Here is a 14200-nt window from a genome sequence, read left to right on the forward strand (position 1 = left end):
TAGTAAAGGTTTGTTTGCTTTCAACCCGACTTATAATTTATTTAAATTTCAATTATGAAAAACCACGATAGGTCTGCTCACTTAAAATAAAAAAATTTTAACTACTTGTATTCTTATGAAAAATTAATTATAAAATTTAATTATTTTTAAAAATAAATTAAGTAAAAAAGAAACAATTAAAAAGTATTAAATTTTCCCACAGGTAATTCTCTGTCTCCAAGATATCCAAGCTAAAGAAAATCCTTCCACATCAGACTTTGAAAAAAAGGTAGAATATTCTATTCGATGTGTTTTAAAACTAATCCTATCCTCCTTTCATACCATATAACACGGAAACAATGAAAAATAGAAATACTTTAAAAAATAATAATTTGTCTTCATATATCTTCAAAATAGTATTCGGCCGCCTAGTACGCCTCTGTTAACTTAAAGCCATGAAGAAGAATTTAACAGCATAAAATTAATATGTGTTTTCTTTTCTAGGTCTTAACCTTGAAGTTGATTACACTGAAGAGTTTAGTGACAGAAAAAAAACAATCCGAAATTTCAGGTAAATGAATTTAAGGTATTGGCTTTTGTGTGGAGTATTGTTAATTAGGAACGTAATAAACATAGATATCCAATGTGGGCATTATTGAATTTTAGGATAAATGCCTCTTCCCTCAATTATAGTTATCCCTGTAGAGCAAAGAACACCACGGGATATCCCTGTAGAGCAAAGACCACCACGGGATATACCTGTAGAGCATAGAACACCACGGGATATCCCTGTAGAGCATAGAACACCACGGGATATCGAAGAGGAGTTAAATTAATCCTTAGGTCTACATAAGCTGAAAATCAACGCTTGATTCTTAGATTCAAAATTCAAAAGTTCTGACCTCTGTTCAATTTTAAGGTGAACTAAAGACTAGCCACAGACTCTAATTTTCTAACCCCTATATATCTTTGGAACCGGATGGTTTAAACCGTTGGTATTTCTAGCTTTGACAGTAAGATCTATCAGAATGTGTTGTTTGAAATATCATTATATCTGGTTGCACAGATATAATGTTTAGAAAATTAGAGTTTATAATAATTGTTCTGTTCCTTTGTCAAAAATTGAAATCGCTGTCTAAATCATTTTACAGGTCTACCGGTATCCAGGCTCAGAGTCTGGTCTCAAATTATGTCTCTTTAAATAAATAATCTGTGCTAAAAAAATTAAATTTGTAAAAAATTAATATTAGCACCTTAATCCTGTTTTATGATTATGTTTTTTAAAAGTTTTTTATAAAGAACATATATAAATAAAAATTCCTCTACTTATGTTTCCTCAAACCCTTCCTTTGCTTTTAACGTAAATTTTCAGGTTCGCCTTTACTATTTATACAAAGTCAATATGATTAAAAACCATTTTATCAAACTAAATGAAATGTCTACACTGAGTGACATTACACATATATGTTGCATGATTTAAAGGTTTTTTTTCTAACATTTTCCTCTTTTTTTATGAACTTTGGTCGAATACTGACTCTGCAACTAAGTTTGTGTCTGACCAAATAATTGGTTTCAACGTACACCCCCCCCCCCCCCTCCATAAATATATGCTCACACTTAATTATAACTAATCTCTAGTTCTACCCGTATTATGAAGATAATAAATTTATTATTATTATTTGGTTAAATATATGAAAATTAGCTATAAAAATTAGGTAAAAATCTTAGCTTTTGTTTCTGATCTACAGCTTGGTTGGCATTTATATCAATACAAAGAGACGACCAGGGGCGTATTCAGGGGCTAAGCCCCCCTGGACTTGTGTAATCTATTGGTTTCAGGGGGGTTTCAGGCCCCAACGGATGCTGAGCACCCCCCTGGAAAGAAAAAAAATGTAACCCCCTCCCTGGACAAATTCCTGAATACGCCCCTGGAGACTTCTGTATAATAATGTTTTGATCCCTGAGGGCAAAACTTAAAAGAAATTTACCGGGTATCCCAAACCAAACCTGGCCACGAAACCGGGTTAGCTCTCTTAAGTCTGACTAAAAGAAAGTCTCAGCAAATTCACAAATGTATCTGATGACATCACACAACTACAGATATTTTAAAAAAATCTGTAGCTCCACCTTTCTGGACATTATAAGCGTGTAAATTTAAATCTTTCCTTGAATGGGCCGACTATTACGCCAAAAAACGGATACCAATTTGTTCACTTTCAAGTGCGTAGCAGCTTTATTCATAAAACACCACAGCTGGAGACTCCAACGACAGCATATTTTAACCCAGTTTCCTAGAGTTTCAAAATACGTTTTAAGAACATGAAACCCGAACTCTGCCAAACCCGGGTTTCAGGAAACCGGGTATCGTAGCGAGTTTTATAATTTTCTTAAGTTTTGCACTCTGACAAGCGCGCTTTTTCAAGTTGTAAGTTTACAAGTAAACAAAGAGAAGCTGTTTATTGACATCTTCTCTTTGTTTACTTGTTTACTTGTTTCTGCTGTTTGAAAGTTTGGTAGAAATAAAAATTAAATAGAAAGTCTTCTTCATTGCAATGATAAATACGACGACGACTGAATATTTTGAAATAATTACAATAAGATTTAAGAAACGATTTTCTTTAGGTTTTTTTTCTGCGTTTCAATTTTTTTTTTTAGTTATTTTGAGACGAAGCCTTTTTATTTGGTGAGTTACCAAAGAACATTTGGGCCTAATTCTGGGTCAGTCGTTTCGACATTTGTTGGAAACAATCCAACAAGCCAATTATAAATAAACAAGACCAAAATGGCACGTTGCGACCCTATCTCTAGTAATAATTTTAGCTTTAGGTCACTGTTCTATTGGCACTTTGCCGGCCTTTTTACTGTTTGAATTTTTTTATTTTATAATATTAACATTGACTTTTTTGGAGATTTTTCTGTCTTTAATGGTGTCTTTTTATTTTGACAGGTTATAAACCTTACCTTGGGTCATGTTAGTTCTCACACAAAAAATGTCCTGATCGGTTTGGCCTTTTTGACGTTTCTTAAATACAAACCAACGGACAAACACTCCCCAGACCGATAATCAGTTTTTTAAATTTCATTATTTGTTTTTAAATTATTTAATAGAAATGTTTTTTTAAGACGTCTCTATTCTGGTTCAAAGGGAAGTGCAAGTGCATGACCAATATCAAAATGAGAGGTAAAGAACTAATCTCATAAAAAGTTATAAAATAAAATGTTAAAAATCAACCACTTTGCGGTATATTCTAAACTCTATAAAATATTCTTTTATAAAAGAAACTTTGTTTTATAATTTTTGAATATATCTAGTTAAACATAATTTAATATTCAAATTGTATTTGGTTAAAGCAATTTTATACGACCTCAATATTTTATTCAAGTAATTATACTTATCAAATGAAAACTTATGGCAAGCCTTGTTTAACCATGGCAGTAAGACCACATAGAGTCCATAGAGCGATAGATAACTAAATAAGTTCTTGTATTCCTGCTTGTTAGTTCAGTTTAAATCCTATTAACTGATGAACTAGAAATCAAAATCACAACTTCGAATTCCGTGAATGTCCGAAAAAGTCTCATTCTTTATAGATGGCCCTGTAAATTAAACAAACCTAACTTAGCAATGCCATGGCTAAAAGAATATAAGAAAAATTTTATTTTAGTTTTTTTTTTACTGAAAGAAACTTACAGACTCAAACGTCAAGTGCTGCCGAAACAATTATGTATATTTCCGTCGTCGTCGTATGTATCAAAACAAGGAAGACGACTTTCAAATTTTAATTTTAATTTTTACAAAGCTTTCATACAGAACAGATACACAAAAACATAGAAAGAAAAAAAAGGTGTCAATAAAAAGCTTCTTTTTATTATACTAAACTTGTAATCTGAAATCGAAATGTCGTCTTCATTGTATTAATATAACCCTGCCACGAGAAGCTAAAATTTAAGTTTTTAAAAACTTTTTTTGTTTGTAACATTTCGCAACTTGATTAATTTTATGTTTCACAGTTTGAAATTCTTTTGTATCATTGAGGACTAAATGATAAGGATAATTGAGCATATAAACATGTTTCACAGTTTAAAAATCATACAGTAACCTCCCATAAAACTGTGGTGTAGAAAGACGACTGTGAAACTCAAGTTATGATTATTTAAAGTCCAATGAGCATGAAATACAGACCCATGTCACTTAATATTGGTAAGACTATTTACTTTACAGCAACATCAAATACATATACATAAGATTGCTTAAATGTCGATTTATATTTCACCTTATAATGGGTCTCTCTGTATGTTTGAATTGAATTCCATACTTAACCAATATCTTTAAATTACATAATTTGGGAACCCCTACATTTTTCAGATCACATTGTCAAAAAATTTCGAATGAAGGGGATCATTAATTTGGCGTGCCGTCCCGGTTTGCCTTACATAGTCCGTAATTATACTGCTCTAACTGGTTAAAAGTCGGCCCGGTACTTGAAATGACCCGGGGTTAAAATGATCCGGGGTTGAAATGACCCGGGGTTGAAATGATCCGGGGTTGAAATGACCCGGGGTTGAAATGATCCGGAGTTGAAATGACCCGGGGTTGAAATGATCCGGGGTTGAAATGACCCGGGGTTGAAATGACCCGGGGTTGAAATGACTCGGGGTTTTCTGTGCTGTTGGAATACATTTTGTCTGTGTAATATTGAACTAAATCCTGTACATATGTTTTTGGAAATTATGAACATAATGCTAGAGGGATTTAATATCAATAGAACATTTTCTTTGGAATTTCGAACAAAATATTTGTCAGGATGTACTCTAACAGTGTACTCTAACAGTGTACTCTAACAGTGTACTCTAACACTGTACTCTAACAGTGTACTCTAACAGTGTACTCTAACAGTGTACTCTAACAGTGTACTCTAACAGTGTACTTTAACAGTAGTCTCTAACAGTGTACTCTAACAGTGTACTCTAACAGTGTACTCTAACAGTGTACTCTAACAGTGTACTCTAACAGTGTACTCTAGCAGTGTACTCTAAGTGTTTTACTAAAGTTCTAATTTGTGCACTTTCAGGTCTCAGATAGAGGGAAGGGAGAGACCCTACTCATCAACTGGCAAAATATATTTCGATGTTGTTTTTTCATTTTCTATAATTATTTTAATCTTTATTCTTTTCATCTTTAGTCTGGATCCAGAAAATATGAAAAATACTGGATTTAAATACAATTTCTAAACCTTTTAACATTTATTGTGATATAAAAACAACAGAGCTCATTACCTATGATGGATATAAAAAAACATACAGTCCAGTGGGACCAGAAATCTGTTGAATAGGAAGATGACTTTTAGACTTGAGTTATGTTTTTAAATGAAACAGTTGTGCAGTGCAATAATACGCTATAGCCCATTTAACCTACAGGGTTTATACCCGCAAAGGATGAGACCTAAGAGACGAGTGAACGGAATTTGTAGGGCTTCAGGTCGTCTTTACAGTCTCATCTTTTGTGGGTAATTCTGTAATATGATAATTTCAATCTACTGGTAAAACTCCTTGAATCATAATAACATCAATGAACAAAAGATTTCCCCATAAAAGTAGTTGACAATTTTATTTGCGCTTCGCCATTCATTTTCAAATTTTTCCTTAGTATTTACCTTTTATATAAAATCTCCCCCCCCCCCTACTTGATAAACAATTATAGCTATATGCATTATGTAATTGTTTGGAATGTCTTCCCGCAACCCACATGTAGGTCAGGGGAGATTACATCAGGAGAGGATTAAGAGAGAATAAAGAAGCTAAGGAAGACTTAAGATATAGTCCTCAGGAGACTACTGAAGACTTCAGAGAGTAATACAGAGTAATTCAAAGAGTAATGCAGAGGGATACATTATGATATATAGTTCTTGAATCGGGACTACAGTGGACTACAAAGGGGAGTAGTCTCAGGTTACAACTCAGAACTTCAGAGATTTTTACAGAACTATACAGATGAATACATTATAATATGTAGTCGTTGAATTGGGGGCTAGACCCTCGTACGTGAAGCGATCCGGCTAAGGACATTTAGTAGACTAATATGGAAATATCCAGGGGGGCAAAAAAAAATTCATACTTTGTGCGAAAATATTGTAAAAGCGCCTGAAACAACTCATACAAGAACTCAACACCAGGGAATGCTAAAAAATCACGGAACCTCGGCGTATTTTTTCACGAAACCTCGAAAAAATTCTTGTAATTTAACCTAAACCAAACCAAAATATTATCTGCTGCATTTTAATTTAACCTAATCCCAACCAAAATATTGTCTACTGCATTGTAATTTAACCTACTCCCAACCAAAATATTGTCTCATGATTGTAATTTAACCTAATCCCAACCAAAATATTGTCTAATGATTGTAATTTAACCTAATCACACCAGCCTAACAGAAGAGATTAGTGAGAAAGTAGAGTGAGGGAAGATTTTTATAAAATATTTTATTTAAACTTCTTCTTTTCTGTAGTTTTACTCGATGCATTTATCCACACACAAACATGAATATACGTATATATATATCAGTTTTTAAACTTTACATTTTATTAAAAAAGAAAAAAGAAGAAGAAATAATTTTATTAAAAAAGAAGAATTTGCTCGTAAATATATATCAGTGCAATGAGCATGAAGTCGATTTTTTAAAGCAACTTTTTGGATAAAATGTTTTAAAATAGCACTGTAACACTGTATTATCCTTTAAAGAATTACATCATTTTCGAATTTCAACGTTTTAGATGGTTCATTTTTGTATTTCAGAGGGTTTTCCATACGGGACATCAAAATATTTTAATTGCTTTTTAAATAATGTTTTACTCAAGTCAGACTGACTTGAATAAATATAATGTAGAACTTAAGATGGGTACAATGATTCAATAGTTCAAAGATAGATGATAAAGTATATAAGTAATACAGGGATACAAGAGCAAAATAATTCAGGAATTTAAAAGAATACAAGGATGTAGTAAACGCATACTCCATAACAATTTACTCGGGACGTATCTATCAAGGTCTAGTCGTTAACAAGATCAAACAGGACTAACTCTCCGATTCTCAAGGACACAGTCCAAATCTCAACCAGACTTAACTCCCCAGTTCTAAAGGACACACAGTCCAAATCTCAACCAGGCTTAAGTCCCCAGTTCTAAAGGACACACAGTCCAAATCTCAACCAGGCTTAATTCCCCAGTTCTAAAGGACACACAGTCCAAATCTCAACCAGGCTTAAGTCCCCAGTTCTAAAGGACACACAGTCCAAATCTCAACCAGGCTTAAGTATCCCCAGTTCTAAAGGACACACAGTCCAAATCTCAACCAGGCCTAATTCCCCAGTTCTAAAGGACACACAGTCCAAATCTCAGCCAGGCTTAAGTCCCCAGTTCCAAAGGACACACAGTCCAAATCTCAACCAGGCTTAAGTCCCCAGTTCTAAAGGACACAGAATTGAATTACAGAATTTCTCAAGGAAAAAATGGTTTGTGAACCAATTGTTCTTAAAAAAAGATTTATGGAACAAAAGTTCTCAAAAAATGGTTTATGGAACAATTTTTCTAAAAATTTTAGTTTATGAAACAATTTTTTTTCAAAGTAAATGTTTTATGGAACAATTTTTCATCAGTCAAATGGTTTATGGAACAATTTTTCTCAAAGTAAATGTTTTACGGAATAATTTTTTTCAAGGAAAATGGTTTATGGAACAATTTTCTCAAGAAAATGGTTTATGGAACAATTTTCTCAAGGAAAATGGTTTATGGAACAATTTTCTCAAGGAAAATGGTTTATGGAACAATTTTTCTCAAGAAAAATGGTTTTTATGGAATTTAGTGTCTTCGTAAATTGAACGTACACTCTGTGCCCATGATATCTAAATAATATTACAAGCAGACCATGCATTCATTTTCAGGTCGGGTTAAATACTTAGAAACATTCAATATCGATCCTTCCAAGCTTTCCTTGTAATCAATATTTAATCCCAGGGATACACGGATACACGGATACATGGATACACGGATACATGGATACATGGATAGGTGGATACATGGATAGGTGGATACATGGATAGGTGGATACATAGATACACGGATACATGGATACACGGATACACGGATACACGGATACACGGATACATGGATACACGGATACATGGATACACGGATACATGGATACACGGATACATGGATACATGGATAGGTGGATGCATGGATAGGTGGATACACGGATACACGGATACACGGATACACGGATACACGGATACACAGATACAAGGATACTCGGATACACGGATACACGGATACAAGGATACACGGATACAAGGGTACACGGATACACGGATACACGGATACATTGATACATGGATACACGTATACATGGACACAGGTATACATGGATACATGGATACACGGATACAGGGATACATGGATAATAAGAATACACAGATGCAATGAAACAAGGAAAATAGGAATAAAAAGGTGCAAAGATACAGGAATACAGAGATGCAAGAATAGAGAAATAAATAGCTAGAGATACGACTGCAGTTGTTCAAAAATATCTGTAGAAATTCAGGGTTTATGACATTAAGTGTAATTCAGAGAAATAGAAATAAGGGTAAGGAGATACATTTTCTAAAGGATTAAAAAAGTACTGATTAGTGTATTTGTGAGCTCCAGAGGGGGGGGGGAGATAGGGGGAATAGAAGTAAAGATTAGATGTAATTATTAATTCCCCTCTCATCTTCTTTTTATCTATGTATTAAGCAAGTAGTAGTAGACCTCCTATATATATTAGACAGCATCAGAAACAGATGTGAAACCTATTAGTGGCACAATACAGGCTCAAGCAACCAAAGGAGAATATCCCCTCCCTAGCCTAGTACGTCACCCCTCATCTCCTCCCCCCCCCACACCAACCTTTAGGATCCCTACTTTTTAGACAACTTGCCTCATAAAAATATTTAAATCAATGTTCTTTATGCAAACAAAAAATTATGGCTTCATTTAATTTGCCATAATATATTTTTCTAAATTGATGTTACCCCATGCCCGGACTAACCAGAGTTAGAGGCATTCGGTTTCTTCTATTTGAAATCATACGCATTTTGGTTTCTATTTTAACAATCTTTAAAGTTACGGATTTGTTTGTTAAATACTTTTTATTCAAAACGCTAATGCCGGCAAAAAAAGTATTTAAGAAAGAAGGCTGAAAATTATGTTTAATAGGAGAAATTGTAATCAAAAGTAATAGCTTTCTGGAATATTGACAGAACCATTAAATCCACGTGACCCTATAATTAAAGATAGTGACTTGCTAGGTATTGCATAGTTGAAAATAGAATATTAGAATTCATTTGATACCTTTTCATGAAATATTTTGATACCTTTTCATGAAATATTTTGATGTTCTATAACTGCTAAATAAGACTGAACCATCGTTTTTTTAAAATCACGGGGCTGGATAATTCTGGAGATTGGCTCACGAGATTCCAGTTTTAAAATCATTAAATAACCTGGACAATAAAAGGCAACATAATTTCTTTTATAATCTAATTTACTGTTTTTGGTTATATTTCTAAAAGAAATTATCGATGTAATCAATTTAAGAAGCGATTACTTTTTATCATCATTATCATGAAATCTTCATTTTCTAAAGATTTTTGTCGAAGATTTCTGCAAAGAAATTGAGTTTTCCCACAAACTCTGATTTTCTAATCCCTATATCTTTGCAACACAATGTCGTGGACCTTAGATATTTCAAATTACAAATTCTGTTAGGACAAATAATCTGAGGTATTAATACCAAACGAGTACACAATCAGGTTGCAGAGTTATAGGGAATATAAAATTTGAGTTTGTGGAAAATACTCAATTCCTTTCTTTTAAATGAAATTCGAGGAAATCTATGGGAAACGTTTTGGATAAGAATAAAACACAAAAGACTAAATCGAATTACCTATAATGTACTGGTATGTATTAAATATCGTCATACTCATAACACTATATCTGTAAACCTGAACTATAACGTTGTATATTATTATCATTAACCTAACTACGCCTTCTATTGGTTACCTACGTTGTAAATAAATATGTAAGGTCGTTATCACGATTTAGCTTAATTACGTCTGTTAATAACTATATATAACACTTGTAATTGCATTGATTAACTTAACCTGTACCATAGAACCCAAATATACATTAGTTTGAAAATACTCCGCTTTGATTATGGCGAGAGAGTTATTTTGTTTCCTTGTTTAGCGACAATAAGAGAGGAAGCTTGATTTGAGATTGAGTTGTATCTTGCGAAACAGATACCTGAGAATACAGATAGATTTGTAACCTGATTGATATGATATTGACTAGTGTATTATCGCAGAACCTTGAGTTCAAGATTGAGTTGTATCTTGTAAAACAGATACCTGAAAATACAGATAGAGTCGTATCCAGATTGATAATGACTAGTGTATTATTGCAGAACATTGAATTCAAGATTAAGCTGTATCTGGTAAAACAGATACCTGAGAATACGGAAGGTTATACCTGGATTGGTACGGATCTAAAGTTAGTTAGTGGAGTAGGGTATTTACTACAGTTATTTTAACGTCAAAATGTCCTGGTATATCAACGTAATATGTCCTGGTATATAAACGTCAATAAATCCTGGTATATCAACGTCAATAAATCCTGGTATATCAACGTCAATAAATCCTGGTATATAAACGTCAATATGTTCTGGTATATAAACGTCAATATGTTCTGGCATATCAACGTCAATATGTTCTGGTATATCAACGTCAATATGTATCCTGGTATATAAACGTCAATATGTTCTGATATATCAACGTCAATATGTTCTGGTATATAAACGTCAATATGTTCTGGTATATCAACGTCTATCAACGTCAATATGTTCTGGTATATCAACGTCAATATGTCCTGGTATATCAACGTCAATATGTCTTGGTATATCAACGTCAATATGTCCTGGTATATCAACGTGAATATGTTCTGGTATATCAACGTCAATATGTCCTGGTATATCAACGTCAATATGTTCTGGTATATCAACGTCAATATGTCCTGGTATATCAACGTCAATAAATGCTTTACTTTAATATATCCAGGTATATCAATGTCAATATATCCAGATATATCAATGTCAATATATCCAGATATATCAATGTCAATATATCCAGATTTATCAATGTCAATATATCCAGATATATCAATGTCAATATATCCAGATATATCAATGTAATAAGCATACCTTCATAGATAGCTGACCCATCCCTACAGGCAAAACTTGGATACAATTTTTGGTCCTTTGAACATTGAAGGTTTTTTTTTGGCTTTTCAGAGACTGCATGAAATCTTTGAAGTTCGATATTTTTACATTAAAAACTCGCTGAAGTGCCCAATGCCGGAAAAAATTCTAATTTTGTAAAAACAATTGAATTTTGAAAAAAATTCTAATTTTGTAATTTGGAAATCCTGAGACTAGTAATTTCAGTGTTAAATATTTATCTGTGATACTACAAAATTAAGGTTACGCAGTAATCCCCCGCATCGAACAAATACAATATAGAAGTCGTCATTTAATTCCCATGTTTACTGTGACACTCGATGTACGTGTGCGTAAAATCAAATCTAGAGGAGCTAGTAGCTATTAGTCTATTAGGTCACAAAGTATAGTACCAATAAATAATGTATGCTTTTTTGTAAAATTTACGTCGAAATAGCGTATTTTTGATTCAATTATTTGGTATATTTTCATACTTGTGTTTTCGTTTAATAAAGCTAATGAGAAGAATTAAAAAGAGAAAAAAATGTAGCCAAAATTTGACCTCCTCCTTTCTCTCCTTCTGTCTATTTTGCCGTGTCCTTGGACAGTCTTCAGTTAAACCAAATAGATTATCAAGTACTAGAATCTATTTGAGTTAAACCCTAAATTAGCCATACATCGAAAGAATTCATCAAATGTCGTATTCTTCACTTTCTAATAATGGAATGTTGCAGATATTTAGTTTTTTAATTAAATGATTATATGGAACTCTTTAAAACTTGTCCCGCATATTTATGGCTATTTATTTATTTTCGCAAATATTTTCGTAAAAAAGTGAAAACCCCATTGAAAAATTGTCAAGACAACATTGGATAAATTCTTTTGATGTATGGCTTATTTAGGGTTTAACTGTTTAACACACAAATAAAGTAAAAAAGATCCAGATAAATGACTGTAACATCTTTCAGATAAAAAAATTATTATTTTTACGATCTCAACAAAGCGCATGTTTTACAGGGTTACCCACAAAGGATGAGACTTCAGAGACGATTGTACGGAATTTATTTGTCCATTTCCTTGCTTTCAGGGTTCCTTGTTGGCTAAAACTGGCTTACTTCTGTGCTTAATCATTTAGTAAACCATCCAAATACCCAATTGAGTGTAAAACCAAAAAGCAAGCTTCAAATTGTCATATTTTTTCATTCTCATCTATGTAATAAAGTCACAGGAAAACCTAGAAATAAAAATTTGGGAAACAACGTCCCGGATAAAAATTTTCCTAGAAAATAAGGTCACAAAATAATAGGACTTTATTTCCAGATACTTTTTATCTTTAGGACTTTTTCTTCAGGGCGTTTTAGAGCCAAATTTTTTACTTTATTTTCGTAAACGTTTTTTAAAGAACTTTTTTGGCGGTTACCAACTAATGTATGTATTTATAGAATACCCCCCCCCCTTGCCTAACTCCTCTTACACTACGTATATGTTTGAAGTAGCTACAGGTCAGTTCAAATCTTCTCCAGGATTCAGATCAGACGAAGCTTACTTGACGGTTTGATCTTCACCGGGATTCAGATCAGACGAAGCTTACTTGACGGTTTGATCTTCACCAGGATTCAGATCAGACGAAGCTTTATACTTGATGGTTTGATCTTCTCCAGGATTCAGATCAGACGAAGCTTACTTGACGGTTCGATCTTCTCCAGAATTCAGATCAGACGAAGCTTACTTGACGGTTTGATCTTCACCAAGATGCAGATTAGATTAAGTTTACTGGAAGGTTCGATCTTTACCAGGATTCAGGAAGGTTTGAAGAAAGCTTTAAAGGGACCAACTTCACCAAGATGCAGATCAGATTAGGTTTACTGAAAGGTTCGATCTTTACCAGGATTCAGGAAGGTTTGAAGAAAGCAATTTAAAGGGTCTGACTTCACCAAGATGCAGATCAGATTAGGTTTACTGGAAGGTTCGATCTTTACCAGGATTTAGGAAGGTTTGAAGAAAGCACTTTCAAGATTTAAAGAAAAATTTGTTAATCTGGCTCAAACTCTTGCTTTTCTTTATCCCCATATATTTGCATTATGATTGTATAAAAAAGTAAATTAATTAGAATTAGTGTATAAAAAGTAGATGAATATTAAAGATAATAAATAAAAACTAGATGAATACTAAAGGTGATAAATAAAAACTAGATGAATTTTAAAGAGAATAAATAAGAGCTAGATGAATTTTAAAGATACTAAATAAAAAAAAAGATGAATACTAAAGAAAAAGAATTAAAAAGTAGATACATATTAAAGATAATGAAACAAATAGTAGATAAATCTTAAAGATAATAAATAAAAACTAGATGAATATTAAAGATGATAAATAAAAACTAGATGAATTTTAAAGATAATGAATAAAAAAATAGATGAATACTAAAGAAAAAGAATTAAAAAGTAGATAAATATTAAAGATAATGAATTAAAAAGTAGATGAATATTAAAGATAATAAATAAAAAGTAGATGAATATTAAAAATAATGAATTAAAAAGTAGATGAATATTAAAGATAATAAATAAAAAGTATATGAATATTAAATATAATAAATAAAAAATTAGATGAATATTAGAGATAATGAATTGAAAAGTAGATAAATATTTAAGATAATGAATTAAAAACTAGATAAATATTTAAGATAATGAATTAAAAACTAGATAAATATTTAAGATAATGAATTAAAAACTAGATACATATTTAAGATAATGAATTAAAAACCAGATAAATATTTAAGATAGTGAATTAAAAACTAGATAAATATTTAAGATAATGAATTAAAAAGTAGATAAATATTTAAGATAATGAATTAAAAAGTAGATAAATATTTAAGATAATGAATTAAAAAGTAGATAAATATTTAAGATAATGAATCAAA

This window comes from Eurytemora carolleeae, unplaced genomic scaffold, assembly GCF_000591075.1.
Source record: "Eurytemora carolleeae unplaced genomic scaffold, Eaff_2.0 scaffold49, whole genome shotgun sequence".
NCBI lineage: Eukaryota > Metazoa > Arthropoda > Copepoda > Calanoida > Temoridae > Eurytemora > Eurytemora carolleeae.